Here is a 17,839-nt window from a genome sequence, read left to right as displayed (position 1 = left end):
TGCTTACTTTAGATTTTTTTTAAAGCAAACCCACCTGTTTTTCTGGGCTCTATTTCTTTCCTGCGTCCCCTAATGAGAGTTTGGTCATCTTGAATTTTACTCTCTGCCAAGGAACTGACCCCATCCCAAAAGAAGGCCCCTGGCCTGGGGGCAAGCCAGGGAGAAGCCCCCACTTCAAGCCCCAGCTCACAGAGGGAGAAAGAGTTCAAGTCAATGCCTGCCTCTAATGGATTATTGTTACAGCTGTGTTCTTTCCCAGCGGCTGAATAAACAAAATCAGATTTCATTTTCTTACTTGATTCCAGAGAAACCAGTGCATTCATAGTTCTGTTCTCTCCCATAGGCGGCCCCTTCCCCACCCCCTCCATATCGCAGTGAATCAGACCACCTGACAGCCAAGGCAGGAAAATCATCTCTCATATTGTCATCTGATGAATGCCTGAACAATACATCATTTAAACAAAATCTGAGTCTCGCAGTTTCAAAATGCCGGTATCTTTTCTCCAAGCAATTCCACACTGGGTCTGCATTGATTCATTCAGCACACTAGGGTTAGACATTAAAATAAAAATAGTCAGAACCAGATTATTCTCTCTATTGGAATAAAAGAGGGTCAATGGATTAAATCCAAAAGCTAAAACGTAGCACCCAGACCCAAGTAAACCTTGCTAAAGTAGAATTCTTCTAGGACACTCCTAACTTGGTTTTACCCGCTAGACCCCTGACTTGGACCACTAGGCAGGGTCCAGAAAATTCAGCGCCTCATATTCTTTCATGCCGCAATGTTTATAGCTAATGAACAGTTATTTTTATATAGCAGGTGTCCTGACAGTTCTATAGCGCACCACCGTGAACAAGACTTGCGCCTGATCACACAGAGATGAGATTTAATAACCAATTAAGAGAATTAAGAATTTGGTTAACCTCAAGGGCTGTGAAAGAAATAGGGAAGTTTTGAGAGGGGCATGGCCACTTTTCATTGGATAGTCCAGGAAGGTCCTTCTGAGCCAGTGAGGTTGACACTGAGACCTAAAGCTGGAGCAGGAGCAGGTCCTGTGGTTTGCTGAGTGACTACAATCCAAGCAGCCTCAGGAAGTAAAAGGCTGAATAGAGGAAAGAGCCCTGATGGAGGAACTGGAACCATTTGGGGTGCGCATGGGGGGATGATCTGGGGATGCAGCAGAATGGGAACTCTCAGGACTCAGAGGGTCACCTGAAGGAGACTCTCCCCCAAGTGCCTTCAAGGAGGCTGTGCAAGGGTTATAAGCAGGAAGCATAGGAAGGGCACAACTTCACCAGAATGACAAAGGGCTTTGGAGACAGAGGCAGAACTCTGCAAGGGATCATGGCTTTGCTGGGGGAACAACCCTTAGAAACGTGGTAAGGAGAGAGTTCTGGGTCCCTTTGTGTTGTGCTTCTGTGGGCTCCACATAGAAAGCATACCACAGAGCCACAGAATTAGCTGGCCCAGGCCCCTGCAGAGCATTGTTTTCTGCCCCTGCTTGGTGGACTGTCCCTAAGTGCCCAGCCTTCCTTAAGTCACTTGCTTTCCTAGCATACACTTCATAGATCCACACGCTCCCTACTTCCTTCAGATCTCTGCTCAAATCTCACATTATCAAACAGGATTTCTAGGATTTCTGACTACCCAATCTAAAAAACATCCCCCCCCCTCCTGTCTCAATTCCACTTACTCTGCTTTATGCATCTTTACTCTTTTGTTTTTGTTCTTTTACCCAGGATTAAACCCAAGGGTGCTTAACAACCAAGCCACATTCCCAGTCCTTTCTATTTTGTTTTATTTTGAGACAGGGTCTCACTAAGTTACTTAGGTCCTTGGTAAGTTGCTGAGCTGACTTTGAACTTACAATCCTCCCGCCTCAGCCTCCCCAGTTGTTGGAATGAGAGGCATGTACCCTCGTGCCTGGTGTATCTTTACTTTTCTTCATTGCAATAATTACTCCATAATAACATATTGTATATTTTTTGTTCACTTCTCTATTATCTGTCTCTTGAAATAGAATAGAATAGAACCTCCTGGAAAGTAGGTTCTTCTCCTGTATTGTTTATCCTCGTGTTTATATTAGTTCCTGGCACATAGTAGTTGACTGATTAAAAAAACTCCTAAATGAAGTAGAGTAGTTGCCCCTTGTCCTTCATACTTGAGAGCACAGAATCTGCTGCAGGTGAAGTCTCCCACCAATCAGCATTTTCTTCTGTGGAAGGAGGAAGTGAAGCCCATTATGCAAGAAAATCTGCCTCCTTCTTGGATGCTAAACTCAAAACAGATTTACCCTGTATACGCCCTGCAAATGCACCTTGCAACCCCTCAACTTTTTCTACCAAAAAGCAGCTCAGGATCCTCACTGGGTAAATATTTCATTCCAGTATCTTCTATGGAACATTCTGAAGAGTCAATATTCCATTGAAAAAGGAAACCTACAAGCCACTCTCCATCCATTAGGGTCAAAGGTGGACATCATATTATCAACAAGGGATCTACAGAATCTAGCCACTTAGTAAATTCTAAATATGAGTCAAAATATGAATCATTGAAGGGACATGATTTACACATCATAGGAAACTAATTGGCAAGTAAATTCAGTACAATGGGACTTGAAAGCCAGAGAGTGTCCAAGTCTTCCAAGCAAAAATTAACATTTTCCAACATACAAAGCCTGCCTCCTCCAGGAAGCCTTCCCAAACTGCTCTAGTCCAAACTAGATTTCAGTTGCTTTTTAAATTGCTGCCACATCTTATTTCACTTAGCAGTTTTCCAATGCTTTAAAACAAGAAGTCTCTCTAAGACTGTAACATCTTTGAGAATTGGGACGGTATCAAATATGTCTTCTGCATGCCAGCCCTGCTCCTGAAGCCATGCCAGAAACATAAGTAGTAAAGATAGTATTTTCTAGGCATGCTCTGGTTCATTAACAAGCAATCTTTTTTTTCCATTCCATTTCTCTAATCCATAAGCAACATAACTATGTTTTTCCATTCTTATTTGCATATCTACTTACAATGTCATCGTGTTTTACATATATATGTTCATTTTGCTTACACAAAATGAGGCTATTTTTCTGCAATCATAGGAATAATGTTAACATCCAGAGCCTAGAATTTCCCATCTGGTAGCAAATCTCACAACAAAGAGCCTTTTCGGAAGCGTGGTTAATCCTTTAAAGAGATGTATTTCACAACTCAACTCTGATGTCAACAGAAACATATTTTTACAAAATGTGGCTCAGATACAAGAGTGCTGAATTTCTAGTTTAAAATACAGAAACACGGAAGGGGTTATGAGTAAATTTTAAAGGAGAGAATAGTCTACTTATCGAAAGCCTCTTAAATAGCCTTGAACCATGACCACCACCTGCCCCTCCCCACCATGCCCAGGCTTTAAAGAGAAGAGTTTATGATCAATGAATGTAGATTGCAGTTTCCAAGCTTCTCTCGGGAGGAGACCCTGCTGGAAGTTCAGTGAGGTGGTTCAGTTGGGAAAGACAGTTTGGAAAACAAAAGGGAGAATTCAAGGAAAATTAATTCTTCCTCTTTTTTCTAGATCCTGATTTTACTCTTTCTGTTCTGACCTCCAACCCGATTCCATTTTCCTATCTCTTACTCTCAACTGAACTGGCTTCCTATGTCAACCAGGAGGAAAAACCAAAAAGTGACAATTCCATCACTACCACCATCTTTACACCAAGTGTATCAGGATAACAGCATCTGGACCCATCTGTTATGCCTTCGCCCCCCACTGGTGTGGATAAATGGCCAGTGATCCTCTCCGTAATCAACCCCTGTCTTACCTACCGAAGGACATGGCTTATTGAAGAATTGTCCTTTCTCTCACACAGGTCAGTAAGTTTTCTGTCTCTACTGGATCAGTCCATCATCCTGTGAAAAAATGTAGACTCTCCACCTGAAATTTGCTATTTTTTTCTGCAATCATAGAAATAATGTTAATATATGAAGCCTAGAATTTCCCATCTGGTAGCAAATCTCACAACAAAGAGCCTTTTCAGAAATGTGGGTTCCCTGCCTCCCCTAAATTGTACCCCTAGAAATAATTGTCTATGCTTACTGCCTCGACTTCTCCTTTCTTTCTCTCCTGAACTTATTCCCATCAGGCGTTTGACCCCAGGAATCAACTACCATTGGTGAAGGCTCCAATGGTGAGTTATTACTGATTCTAAGGTAGATTCTTAGTTCTCTTCTTGCCCACCTCACCAGCAACACTAACGCAATTGGGCACTCTCTCCACCTTCCTGAAATGCCTCATTTTCTTAGCACTGTCTCTAGAGTCTCCATCTCTCTCACCCTGTTCATCTCACCTCCTGCTCTAGCTTTTTCTCATCTTTCCATATTCAAGTAACTCCAGGTCCAGTCTTCAGATGGCTTTTTTTTACATTCTCATTCAGGAGCTCTCATCCAATCTAATGAGTGCCAAATATACACATATTTGGAGATTCCCAAGTATCTGAGTCTAATATACAGGATAGAAGTATTTTCTCATGTATTTATTAACTACATCATGTCCCCACATGTACATCCAATGGCATTTCACATTCAATAGGTCAAAAATAGGGTTTTAAAAAATTAATTTGTGTATTAAATTGACAAGTAAAACATGTATTATGCATATATATATGCGTATATATTCACTGCGTACATCATGATGTTTTGAAATGCAAAGACATTGCAGAGTGGAGCCAATTAACACATCCATTATCTCACATCTCATTTTTGTTGTTTTTGTTGTTGTTGTTGTTTTGAGAACATTTAAAATATCTCCTAAGGATTTTCTAGTGTACAATACACTGTTATTAGCTATTGTCACCAAGTTATACAACAGATGATGAATTTATTCCAAAGATTGAATTCTTAATTTTACTCCCCAAATCTGCTTTATCAACGTCTTTCTCTAAAAGTAACAAATTTATCAATAGTTTATCAGAACAAAATATAAAAATATAAGCTCATTGAGAGCAGGGTCTTTGCCTGTAGTTCATTCTCATGGTCTACAATAGTCTCTCATGTAGAGACTTAAGCAGAGGAAGACAACCACATAACACAGAGTTGGAGTCAGTGATTAACAAATGTGATTGGAGAAACAAAGTCAGGATCAGTATAGGTGAAAGATGGGGACTGATGAAGGGACCATATGGAAGTACTGAAACTATGGCAGTAGCTCAAGCAAAAGATGGAAAAGGCTGCGCCAAACCATGGTACTAAAGATGGCCAGTAGAGGGCAGCTGCAGAAGAGGCTTAATTTGCTGGTGGCTAATTAAGGGTGAAGAAAATTAAATAGAGGTACAAAACCCTGGTAACCTCCAGAAACTTCCCAGACACCCCCACAGTCTTTTATAACAGGAGGAGGTGGATCTCACACTTGTGGCACGTTCAGGCGCTGAGAGCGAGATAAAGAAGAAATCAGCTCTAGGAAGGACAGACTCCTCTAGTCTAGATGGGACTCTTTTCCCAAGGTTCATTCATTTCCTCTGCTCAGTGATCCTGAGTAGAAAATCACAATTATTTTCACCCTCCTGGCATTGGTTTAGTTGGGTTTCCACCATAAGGAACCCAACTCAGGCTAGTACAAGTGAGATGCAAGACTAAATGTGAGATAAAATTTCACTGTCACAAAATTTGACCTACTATATCTTGCTTCCAAGAAAGTAAATTTCTTTCTCTGTCTCTCTCCTACACTATGAGGCTCATGTGTCCCCGAACTCCCAATTCTTGCTTTTTCTGTTAGTCCTATATTAATATGTACAACAGTTTAAATAGATTTGAGGCAAAAGTTAGCTTAGAACACTTTGGATTATTCATAAAACTATTAGTATTGGAAAGAATGTGTTGAATTTTGAACTACATAAGTAAACTTTTTTTGTACTTAACCCATCAGTATAGGGAATGGAATTTCTTGTTCCGGGTCTTATGATTCATATTTCTCTTGTCAATTATTCATTATTGCACAGCTTATAAGAGGGCATAAAGTTAACAATAACAATTATATTAATGATAAGAGTGAGTTATTAAAATTTAGTTTAATAGCCACTATATTTATGATGATAATTATAGTTATGACTAACTATGATTATAGCCGCCATTGTAATCATAATAAGCTCAAGGATGGTTTAATGTTAATTGTCCCATCATAAAGAAATTAGAATATAGAACTATAAGTGGATGTAGTTATGATTGTAAGGCAAAAAAAAAGTATGTGGTTATTAGTTACTAGATAATAACCTTCTCTGTAAAATCAAAGCAAAGAAAACTGTTGATAAACCCATAGTGGATTTGAATCTGCTTTGGACCTTCACAAAGGAAAAGAAAAAAAAAAGAGTCTTGTTCTTAAAACAAAATGCCTTGAAACTAATCTGAAATTTAGGAAATATGTTGATATGATATGATTTTTGCTTCAAATAAGCAAAGTAATATAGAGAGCACAGTCTTTATACACACTAATGAAAAAAAATTGTTGATGAATCAAATCATATAAAAATATCTTTGAATGGAACTTGGTGGGGACATTCTTATTGAAAAGACTTCTAGAATGCTCTTCCATTTACATATTCCTATATAAGGCAGAAGGTCACTCTTGTCAGTCGTGACAACAATGAGCTATATGTGCCTGACAATTATAGAGATGGATGGGTGAGATTTTGCAACTCGTAAATCTTATAAAAGTCAGTCCACGTACTTGCCCACTGATGACTTGTCCTGATCTCTCACATACTTCCCTTCCTATCCCAGGGACATGCCAATTTGTAAGAGTCCATGAAAAGCATTGGAAAGCCATTAATTCAGAAGCATCTAAGGTAGGAGAAGGCAAACTATGCCAACATAGTCTTTATGAGAGAGAAGAAAATGTCAAGTACCACATTTTATAATAAACATAAGATCTACTCATGTTCACACACATTTGCTACAGATGGAAATTTCATTTAATCATGGCTTGTTGTGGACCCTAGCCAAAGGTTTGTAAATACCAAGAAGACATCATTATGTGAGGTGGCTTCACTAGTAAAGCAGCCACACAGACCCAAGAAGACCATGGTAACTGGTTTCTAATGGAATATCTGATGAGAGTGATAAGTCAAGTCGGACCCTTTAAACCAACCTACATTGTTATGGATAAGAATAAAAATCTTGCATAATGAGAATTTCCAAGGCAGTTAAGAACAAGGGCAATTCTTAACCTGGGGAGGGACTCTGGGGAGGGGGGTGGATTTATTGCTGGTTTTCAATGGCATGAAGTTAAGAAGTTTCAGTCATATCGTGAATGACGAACACTAGAAATCTTGAATTGATTCCCAATCTAACAGAGTGGCCTGCCAAGAATTTTCCAAACCTTTGTTGACGCTCAACTCAGAAGGCTTCTCAGGCCTCAGAGGCCCTCTCGCCAGTAGAGGATGCTATTCTTCCATGCATGGCAGGACATGGCTTCCCCCACTGCACCCCAATTCCACCAGAGAACAGTCCCTACAGGAAAAGGCTCTCTACGGGGGGGGGGGGGGGGGGGCATTATGTAAGTGTGGTGTTGCACTTCAAACAAAGAGAAGAGACTCTATTGTTAGCTAAGGCTCATTTAAATATTTTAGTGGTGATTCCTAAGTTGATCATTTTTGTTTTGTTTTAAGAAAATGGAAATATCAGAGTGGAATGTGAATGAGTGAAGTGCCACTGTCTAACATATAGAAATATCAGACACTGTTTTCCCTTTTGTGATTTCATAGCTCCCATTGAATGTATCTGAAAACAATACATTTCAAAGAAGGGAGAGTTCTCCTTGAGTTGATGAGAATTCTTCCCCCTGTGAATAAATGAAACCAAAGTCAGGGCTGTGGACTTTCCAACAAATGAAAACAAGAAAGTCATTCAAATTAATTATAATTTAAGAAACTGACGTGGGGATGGGGGATATCTCCAGGGGAATATTTTTTTTTAAAAGGAGAACAAGAAAAGAAGATGGGATTTACCAGGGGAACAGAGATAAAACATAAAGCCCAAGAAAATGAGTGTAATAAAAAGGAAAATAAGAAAAGGACTCATTTCCCTGCAAAGAGGAGCTTGTAAAATACAAGCAGGATAAAATTAGACAGGGGCCCTTTGTGTCCCAGTGTGTAGCCTTTCATTCATTTGACAAGCATGTCCTGAGTGCTCTCCCCACTCACTGAGAACCCTAGAGGTCCAGCGCAGGGCTGAATGGCACCTGGCTCCTATTTCCTGTTTCCAGGCATCTTAGAATCTAAGAGCAGAGACAAACTAAATAGAAACTATAATGTAAAGGAGAAAGTAATAAATGTCATGAGAAAAATAGGAATGAAGTTTTATCAGTGACAAGAAGAGAGGGGACAGCAACCTGTTTTGATGGATGAGTCAAAGAAGACTTCATAAAAGGAACAGGTTTTCAGTTCTACCATTAAAGGATGAGTAGGATGTCAATAAGAGGATTTGGACATTCCTTATAAAGAGGAGAAATGACATGAGTGAAGGTTCAGAGTTGGGAAAGTAATTTGTTTTTTAGCTGTGAGTGTCAGAGGAAGAAGGCAGCATGCAAGACTCAAAGAGGCTCTTGGAAACTGAATTGTGGAGGCCTTGGGAAGACTGGCCAAGAAGCATGAACTTTATTCTTTAGGGAAAGGTTCTTCATTTCACTTTGTACATAATTTGCAATGGGCTCATGAAACTCCTTATGTATTTTGATGATTTCATGTTTTTCTGGGAAGAAAGCCATCAGATTTCATCAGAATCCGGAGTCCCTGGCTTAATTCTGAACATACAGAACAGGCTCCTAGGGGCTGTATCAGCCCAACTCACAAAGGCTCCTCTTCTCTTAGATGCTGACCTTGACACACAAGCATGTGACCTCTAGTGGCCAGATTGTGCAGTCTGACCTTATTCCAGTGTTCACAATTGAATGAAGCTGGTGCAATAACCAGGCCAAGTTGGCTCAATCAGAAACTGAAGTTGTACTGATTGAAACAGAGAGAATCTCAAAGTCTGGAGTTGTGAGAATTAACTTATTTCAATAACAGAATTCTAGAGAAAATATTCATGAACTTCTTTTTGAAAGTATCTGTCACTACTTTGATTTCTGCCCTTCATGATGCTGGATTGTTCAAATCTTTTTTGAGCTCTGTGAGATGCCTGTACCCTTCCAAGATCCCTTTTTGTCTGTCTGTCCCCTGTTGTTCTTGGTCTGGCTACCCAGAGTTGATTTCTTTTACTTATAACCCCCCCAAAATGTTGATTAATGTAAGAACTGTTTCAAACATTGCAATGAGACAGTGAGAAAGTATTGAAATGTTTGCACAGGGGTGTGACATTATCTAAAAAATTATTTCAGAAACATCAGACTTATGTTTAAATGTTTTTTTTTTCTATTTCCAATTCTCAACATCAAATCAACACTGTCTTTTATCCATTTTATCTACATAAGATGTCAAGCATCCATTCCCACAGCAGCTATCCTGGTTCAGGTTCTGATCATTTCTCTCCTAGACCATTGAAATGAGCTTCTAAATGGCCCCCCTAACTCCAATCCATTCCCCACACTGCTGACATGTGTCTTTTGCAACTCATATAAGATTGTATGAATTGGCTCAAAAATCTTAGCTCATATGTTTCTAGTGAAAAAGATCTAAACTCTCCATACTTGCATTCAAATACGTTTGGGGTCTAACCCATAAACTTCCATTTCAACATTTTTTTTTCCCACAGACGATACTCTCAAAGTCACCAGACCTCAGATGAAATCAGATCAGATCATGAACTGTCATAGCTCCAGTTCTGAACACTTACTAGTCTCTATGTTGGAAATGACATTTTTTTTTTCTACTTTCCACTTTAGACATTCAACATAGGTGTCATTTATGTTTTCTTTCACTTGTTCATCTAGGCAAAAATCATTCACTGTATCCTATATATTTTTGTAGCAGAAGATTTTATCACAATTTAATGATATTATAGCTATTTAATACCTCTGCCTCTACCCACTCAAGAGCATGCCTTATCTATATTTAAACCTAAATATATGTACTTGGTAAATATGTAAAGGAGCTGCAAAAGGCATTGGTGGATAAGAATTAAAAGAGGTGATAAAGAATACCTGTTTGGCAAGGCATACAGAGGATATGGTTAAGTAGTGTGGCAAATCTCAAAGCAAGTCAAGAAGGATGGGTTGGTCCTGGGTGTCCAAGTCTGGAGAGAAGTCAAGGGGTGGATCAGGGTAAGGACAGTTTCACTGGGCTGGTGAGTGAGGAGGTGGGAAGGAAGAGGAAGCAGGAGAAACAGTTCTTTGAAAAATAGAAAAATGGAATGAGGTTGCTCAGAGGAATAACCCAATCCAGTGAGGAAAGGAAGGTAATCGGAATGGCCCTGGAAAAGAAAGTAAAAGTTAGAAGAATTAACATTGTCAAGGAAGTATAGAGTCTCCTCCTTGAAATATAAAATGGGCATGGATTTCACAATTGTTCTGGAAGAAAAATGACATATATTAAATCCAAGAAAGGATTAAATAGAAAGAACTCATCCCAGGTGTGATCAGTTATTACTCAGCTGTACAAAGAGTATTTCTTCTGCCTCCATCAAGAATAGTCCCCCAAGCAAAGTTCATCCAATATAGAGTCGAGACAAAGGTAGAATAACTATAATTTTATAAAGGGGGGGGACATTAAGGACATAGAGACAGTAAAGATCACTTGAGTTGTATCCGTTTTACGTCAAGGGCACCCTTATAATCACATTTAGTTACACGTGGATAGGCTGTGGAAACAGCTGGGTGGACCGTAATTTAATTTAACTAATTGATTTATTGGTTTCATTAATTGCTGTCAAAGGATACAAATACTGTCCCCAAGGGCCACAGTTTAGTTGGTCATCACTACAGCTTCTAGAAAAGTAATTGCATTTCTTAGTTCAGCCCTCGAGGTGAGCTATCAAAGAACAAGCAGGATTTAACAATATAATGCCACGGAAAATAAAGACAGAGAACTACCTATTGATGCAAACAGCACCTCTGACTTCTCATTTTCCTCTGTGACAAAGTCTTTTTCCATTAGTCTTTTTTAATTCCCTTTTATCACAGTAAATTACTTTCATTTCTTCCCTAAGCACTCTCTCTACTATGCTTTCCTTTGGACTTCATCTTTCATTTTTAAACTTGTCTTTTTCTAATTAGCATAGATTCTGTCAAATCTTCTTTATATATAAGTGGGCTGTAGATCAATAAATAATTGATTAAAAAGTTAACTCAGAATCATATACTGATTTGTTTTCCCCTGTTAAGTTTCAATCTTTGGACACATAATACTAAAGAACAGAATTTTGAGTTACAAATATTTCTCTGTCACATTTAAGTAAAATTAATACTTAGGCAATTTTTGATAAAAATTTTAAGTACCAAGAAGAAAATAAAAATAAGACTTAATCTCAGATTTATTACCTTTGGATCTTTTCCCCTGCATATAAATAGGACTAAATCTCAGTGCAAAAAGAGCTATAAGTAAAACTTTCAAACTGTGCTTTATGCAGTAACACACCAAGAAGAAAGCAGAGCTTTGAATCATGAAACAATATCAGCAAGAAAAATCTTTCATTCCTTTCTTTCTCCTTCCCTCTCCTCCTCCCTTTCCTTACCAGGTCTGCTATCTTAAACACTCTAAACCACCTGTGTTTGTGCCAGAAAAAAAAAAAAAAAAAACAGCAGTGTCAGACTTGGTGGCTGATGTCCCTGGGAGAGAATTAGCACCAAGAGATGGAAATTACTATACAGGGAAGAGAGAGGGGCTTTGAAGCATAGAAGGAGAGCAGCAGCTCAAAGGAAGTTGCCCCTTCACACCTGGGAGACACACACTGGAGACATCTTTAAGTATTTGGCAGAAGGATAAAGGACATGAATTTTTAAGATGCTCAAATCCAACATCATTCATGCACATATAATCAGCTAGTGAAATTTGGGCAGTGGACATTGATGTGACCTCATTCATCTTCAAAGACTCATGAATGGATCCCTGGAATATCCAGGTGTTAAGATAGCCTTAGTCTTCAAGAGCAGAATGATATTGGGCCCCCTCTCACAAAGTATGTGCCCTCACTCTCTGTATCTTTTCTGCAGTTTTGTGCCCATTACAAAATGCATATTTCTTTTTAAATATGTAAAGTTTGAATCTCAAATTAATTTAGGACTCCATTTGTTCTGAGAGCATATATAAAAATTATCTCAGACTGGCAGAATGAATGGAACAATATACATCGGGACTAATGCAGAAGTAAAAAAAGGAAAAAAAAAGACTAAGGACACATAGGCAATCTCAATATTCCAACATCAATTCACAGTCTAGAAGAGAGGTTTGACCAGAGAAACACTGCTGTCCAAAGGACCTGGAGAACCAGAAACGACAAGATTTTCAGTTTCTGCTTCTCTCCTTTCAGTGTGTAGTTCAACACTGCCTCCTGTGGTGTTTTGCACTGGAGTGATTTCATTATACATGTACGCTGGTGTCTTTGCTATCAAACCGTGTCCTTGTCTCAACAGTAGAGAGCTTCTGAAATACTAGAGTGTAAGTCTATAAAATACTAATGACAGAGATAATGATGATGATATTACCTTAACTCCCTTTAACATATAGTTTGTTTCCTGCTTTTTGTTTGTTTTGTAATGCTGGGGATTAACCTGGGATACTTTACCATAGAGCTACATCCCCTAATCTTTTGAATCATTATTTTGAGGCAGTGTCTCCCTAAGTAACTCAGGCTGGACTTGAACTTGTGATCCTCCAGCCTCAGCCTCCCTAGAGGCTGTGATGACAGGGGTGTGCCATCACGAGCAGCAAGTTCCTGATGGCGAGTCTCTCCCTACCCGCACCCATACCAAGATTCACCCTCAGGACCTTGTGCATGCTGGTCCAGTGCTTCAACCACTGAACTACATCCTTGGTCCTTTGCTTACTGTATTGACTTTCACACTGAATTATGACATAATTTTGCATTCTATGATTTAAGAAACTTAGTGTCTTTCTAGCTTTTATGACTAATTGGTTTTGAGTAAAATGTAAATACAGAAACTGTAAATAATGTACCTTATATAATGAGCCAAATGATCTCAGTGTTTTAAACTATGGCCCAAGAGAATCAGAGGCAGAAACCATTGAAGACTACCTCCATGTTTTCCAGTCAGTGAACTTACATATCAACATTATTGCTAATATCATCTTGTCCATGGGTGTCAAGATGACTTGTTAGGAAACATCTGGTGGAAATATCAGTGTGGTAGGATCTTGAGTGGCTATACATTTGCTTAACTTCTCTGAGCAATTAGTCATTTTGATCATAATTCTGAAAATGGACTCATGGACTTTTAAAATTGAAAGGGCCCTTGGGAATTTTCACTTATAGTTTGACTTCTTCAATCAAGACCTGCTTCTAACCAGATGTGGTGGCACACACCTATAATCCCAGTGACTCGGGAAGCTAAGGCAGAAGGATTACAAGTTCAAGGCCAGCCTCAGCAACTTAGTGAGGTCCTAAGTAATTTAGACAGATCTTGTCTCAAAATAAAGAATAAAAAATAAAAATAAAAAATGAAAAGGGCTGCCGATGTAGCTTAGTAGTAGAGCCCCCAGAGTTCAATGCCTTATAACACACACACACACACACACACACACACACACACACACATAAAAGACCTGCTACTAGACCCACAATAGATCTGGTTCTCCTCTCATTCTTCCACTTAGTTTGGCTTTTGAAGTTCTTCTTTCTGCTCAGAATCCAGAGCCGTAGCAGCAGTCTAAATACCTACCCCTATGATGCTTCTAAGTTTTATTTCATGTTTATCCAGTTTAAAGCTTGCCTTTCTATGGCATGGCTCTTTCTATTTCATGTGGAGAATAGGACCTGCCGAAAAAGACACTGGACCAATCTGGAGGCACTTTACAGAAGAAACCAAACCTGCACAGTAACAAAGACCAGCTGAACACCAAGCCAGAGCTTTCCCCAGAAACTGGACCTGACCAAATCCATAATTAATTAGGAATCAGTCACAATGTCAAAGCATGAATTGTCTGTAAAAAAAAAAAGGGGGGGACTTTAATTTCTTCATCCTTCAAACCCCAGTTTGAATACCTCATCCTCCTTGCTGACTAATATTAATAATTAATATCACTTCCACTGTGTCTCAAGCGCTTTGCATAAATCTCAATTGTAGTTAAGAGTCTGTCTCCCAGTGAGATTATGTAGTTTATTGAGGGAAGTGACTCTATCTTATCATTTTTGTATCTTCAGTGCCTGGAACAGAATAGCTGTTTAACAAATGTCTGAATGTCAAAGAAAATGTCAAAGAAAAACATGAAGAAGATAGCATACTCTTTTTATTGAACATCAGGAAGCATTAGAAAAGGAATGTAAAAATATATGAAATCTCGTCTCCTCTTTTTATGACCTTAAAAAAAAAAAGCCTATGAATATAGTCAGACAATCATAACCCTGATAGTAAATTCATTTCTGAGAACGAGGCAAGTTTACATTGCTTCTGCACCACTGATAACTCTAGCCAATGTTATTTAAATTGTTTATTATTTGTTCAGATAATTTCCAGTGCCACGCATCCTCCAATAACGTTAACCAATTGCATACCTGCAAAACATAGGAATTGTTGAAAAAGTGCCAACATGTTCTTTCGTAAATACTCTACACAGCACATGAAATTGTCTTTGCCAGTCATTTTGTTAATGTCATGTTTAAAATAGATTGACTTTAGGAGCTTTGGTCTGTGGTCCTTGGCTGCTGATTTCCTTCATTCCGCATTCGGTACTGTAGTCTTCACAAAAGAACACTAGAGGGATCAGCTTCATATTTTTCTGAGGCCCTTTGTGTCAACCAAGCCAAGTACAATTATGGCTCTTCCCAGAAGAAGGAAAGAATAATGCTGGCAATCGGGCGTTACCACCCAGAACCACAGAAAAAGCTGCAAATGTGACCAAAATGGCTTTCTCAGCCTTTATAAACCCAGAAACCTACGTGGCAGTTTCTATGGCTAGGGGCAGCGCTTTGGGAAATTACCTTTAAAAAACTGGTTCGAGGTCTATCAGAGCTTTGAATAAACTCTGCAACCTGGGGAGGGATTGAAGAAATAAATAAGAAGACTTGTTGTTTAGTAAGCCTGCCAGGTTTTTTGTTTTTTTTTTTAAACTTCCAAGGGACAAAAATCAAGTAAATGTCAAATTTTTCCCAGCTGGTAAGCACATTCAGATTTCAGACGAAAAATCCCCCAAAAGGACCAGCATTGATGATGAGAAAGTAAGAAAAGCATGAATTCCTTCTTTTGCAAAATAGGATAGAAAAATAATTCAGTCAACCTGATTGTGAACGTTTTCCTTTCCTCTTTGCTTAAACCATAGCCATAAATAAAGACATAAATCAACAGAAGGGTATAATGTTGGTGTTTATAGACAGATAAGAGGGAACTAATCAAGCTGGTGATCCAAGTCTGTCAGAACTAACAAGGTAAGTGAATCAGATAAAACTAATGAAGGAAAAAAAAAAAAAAAAAAAAAAAACCTTTGTCTCTATTGTCAGACCACACTGTAGCTTTAATTTGTCGATTTCAGAGAGACCTTCTGGGCTCCTAAGCTTATTTGGTTAGTGAATTACCTCACTTGCTGATCCTCTCATCTCCCTGGTCCCTGTGGTCTGCCCTAATTAAAATAAAAACCATGCTGCTCTAATAATTTGATCATACCATTTCTCTTCTCAAAACCTTGCAGTAGCTTTTAATTGCACTCAAACCTGGAATTCAATTTAAAATCAATAGTGGGGCTGTAAGTCCATGCCTTAAATGTGCTCGTGTGTCTGACCCAACTGCTGGCCTCGCTACTCTACACAGCCAGAGATGTCACTCCAGGCAGTAGTCTGCTTGACTCCAATAACATCCTGACGTGATTCCCCCCTTCTTGATTGTACCTTTCTCTTCTCCAGTAAATAAACATTCGGCCAGAGCACAGTTGCACTGGCCTGGGTTTTCTTGGCCATGCTGGGTCATTGTTTATAGGATTCCATGTGCCATATATCTTGCCTTATTTCTTCTGAGATCACAACTCCATGTTTTTTGGACTTCTCAGTAAATCTCAGTGCTAATGCAGCATCCAGGACTCCATAAAAGTGGGCAATTGTTTTGTCGGAAGTGATCTGATAGAAGCTCCCATCATTGTCTTAGTCAGGATATGCAATGCAATTCCCTCAGTCATTCTTTTACCCCTTGCTCTAACTTGGTCTTTCCCAGCTCTGTAAAATTAAAAAAAAAAAAAAAAAAAAAAAAAAAAGCGCCCTTGATTTTCTCTGTGGTGGAACTTTCCAGAAATGTCCTTCCATAAAAGGGATGGGCCTTGTTTCTCAGTCAAGAGATCTGCCTCCAACAGTTTGGGCTGGGTTAGGGAAGGCTTTTTTTTTTTTTTTTTTAAACTTTTAGACAACGTGGAAGTATCTGGAATGGTGCCTTCAGTTTCAGCCGCCCCAGGAATTACTCAGTGTTTCAGGGCCCTGAGCCAGTAGCCACCTCCCAGCCACCTCTGCCACGTTAGCTCCAAAAGTGATGTGGGTAAGTTATGAGTTCAGAAAGGCCAGAGTAACAGGATCTCCCCTATTGAGAAATCCTTCACAGAAGCTACAATAATTTCCACAGAGAGTGCCCCATCCCCTAACTTCCACTCCCTACATCTACCTAACTGTAGGAAGTGAGTGTGAGTCATTGAGTGCTTATACCCAGCTGGCTTGTCAAAATCCAAGGTACCAGGACTCTGAAAAGTCATACTGCAGCCCACCCACCCATTCAACCACCCGACACAGTGCCCTACCCAAACAGGATTTCTTTCTCTAATTCGTTAACAACAAAAGGAGAATCTTTAGGAGAGAGAACTTTTTCAAATTTCTCCAGATTCCAGTGTAGTGACACAGGCCTGGAACCCTAGCTACTTGGGGGGCTGAGGCAGGATGATCATAAGTTTGAGGCTAGCCTTAGCAAATTTGCAAGACCTTGTCTCAAAATTTAAAAAAAAGGGGGGGGGCAGGCTGGGGATGTAGCTCACTCCTGGGTTCAAGCCTCAGTACCAGAAAACAGACAGACAGACAGACAGACACACACACACACACACACACACATACCTCCTCCAAACACAGATACCTTATTTTAATTATTCCACTTCAATAAGCCATCTTTTGCCAAATTTCCTCCAAGGCACAATATAGAAGTGGTATAACTGACCGGGCCTTTCAGAGTACAGGGAATTTTCACAAGCCTAAATAATGAACTTTTCCCCCATCTCCATTTTGGAAGGGGTATGCTTCTCCCCAGCTCTGGTGTTTGAGCCATCTCCTCTGCAGAAGCTAGAGTTGTAGATGTTCCTTAACGTCACAGGCTCCTCAAACCAGAGCTGAAGAATTTAAACCAGATGCCCATTAGCAACTTCAAATTTCTAAAGAAATCAGCATTTAAAAAAAACCAAAAAGGTGAGTTTTCTTTGGGTCTGCTAGGTTCTGCCAAAAAAAAAAAAAAAAAATGGGTCTCTGGTTTCAGACAATCTAACAATCTGACTAGATACTTTGTTCTAACCATCTTTACTGACATATGAAGAGCTGTTCTGTAACCAAGGGCTATAACATCTTCTTTACACACACTTTGAAGGATAATCAGGTTTGAGTCTTGTTTGGCTCTAACACTATGGATTAGACATCCTTTTTAGTATCACTGAACCTCACCAGGCATGATGATGTACATGATTATAATCACAGCTGAGGCAGGAAGATCTCAAGATCCTACTTTAAAATAAAAAAGGGC

This window comes from Ictidomys tridecemlineatus, chromosome 2 (genome assembly GCF_052094955.1).
Source record: "Ictidomys tridecemlineatus isolate mIctTri1 chromosome 2, mIctTri1.hap1, whole genome shotgun sequence".
In the NCBI taxonomy this organism is placed as follows: domain Eukaryota; kingdom Metazoa; phylum Chordata; class Mammalia; order Rodentia; family Sciuridae; genus Ictidomys; species Ictidomys tridecemlineatus.
The sequence above is the reverse complement of the archived record's forward strand: the minus strand, read 5'-3'. Positions refer to the sequence as shown.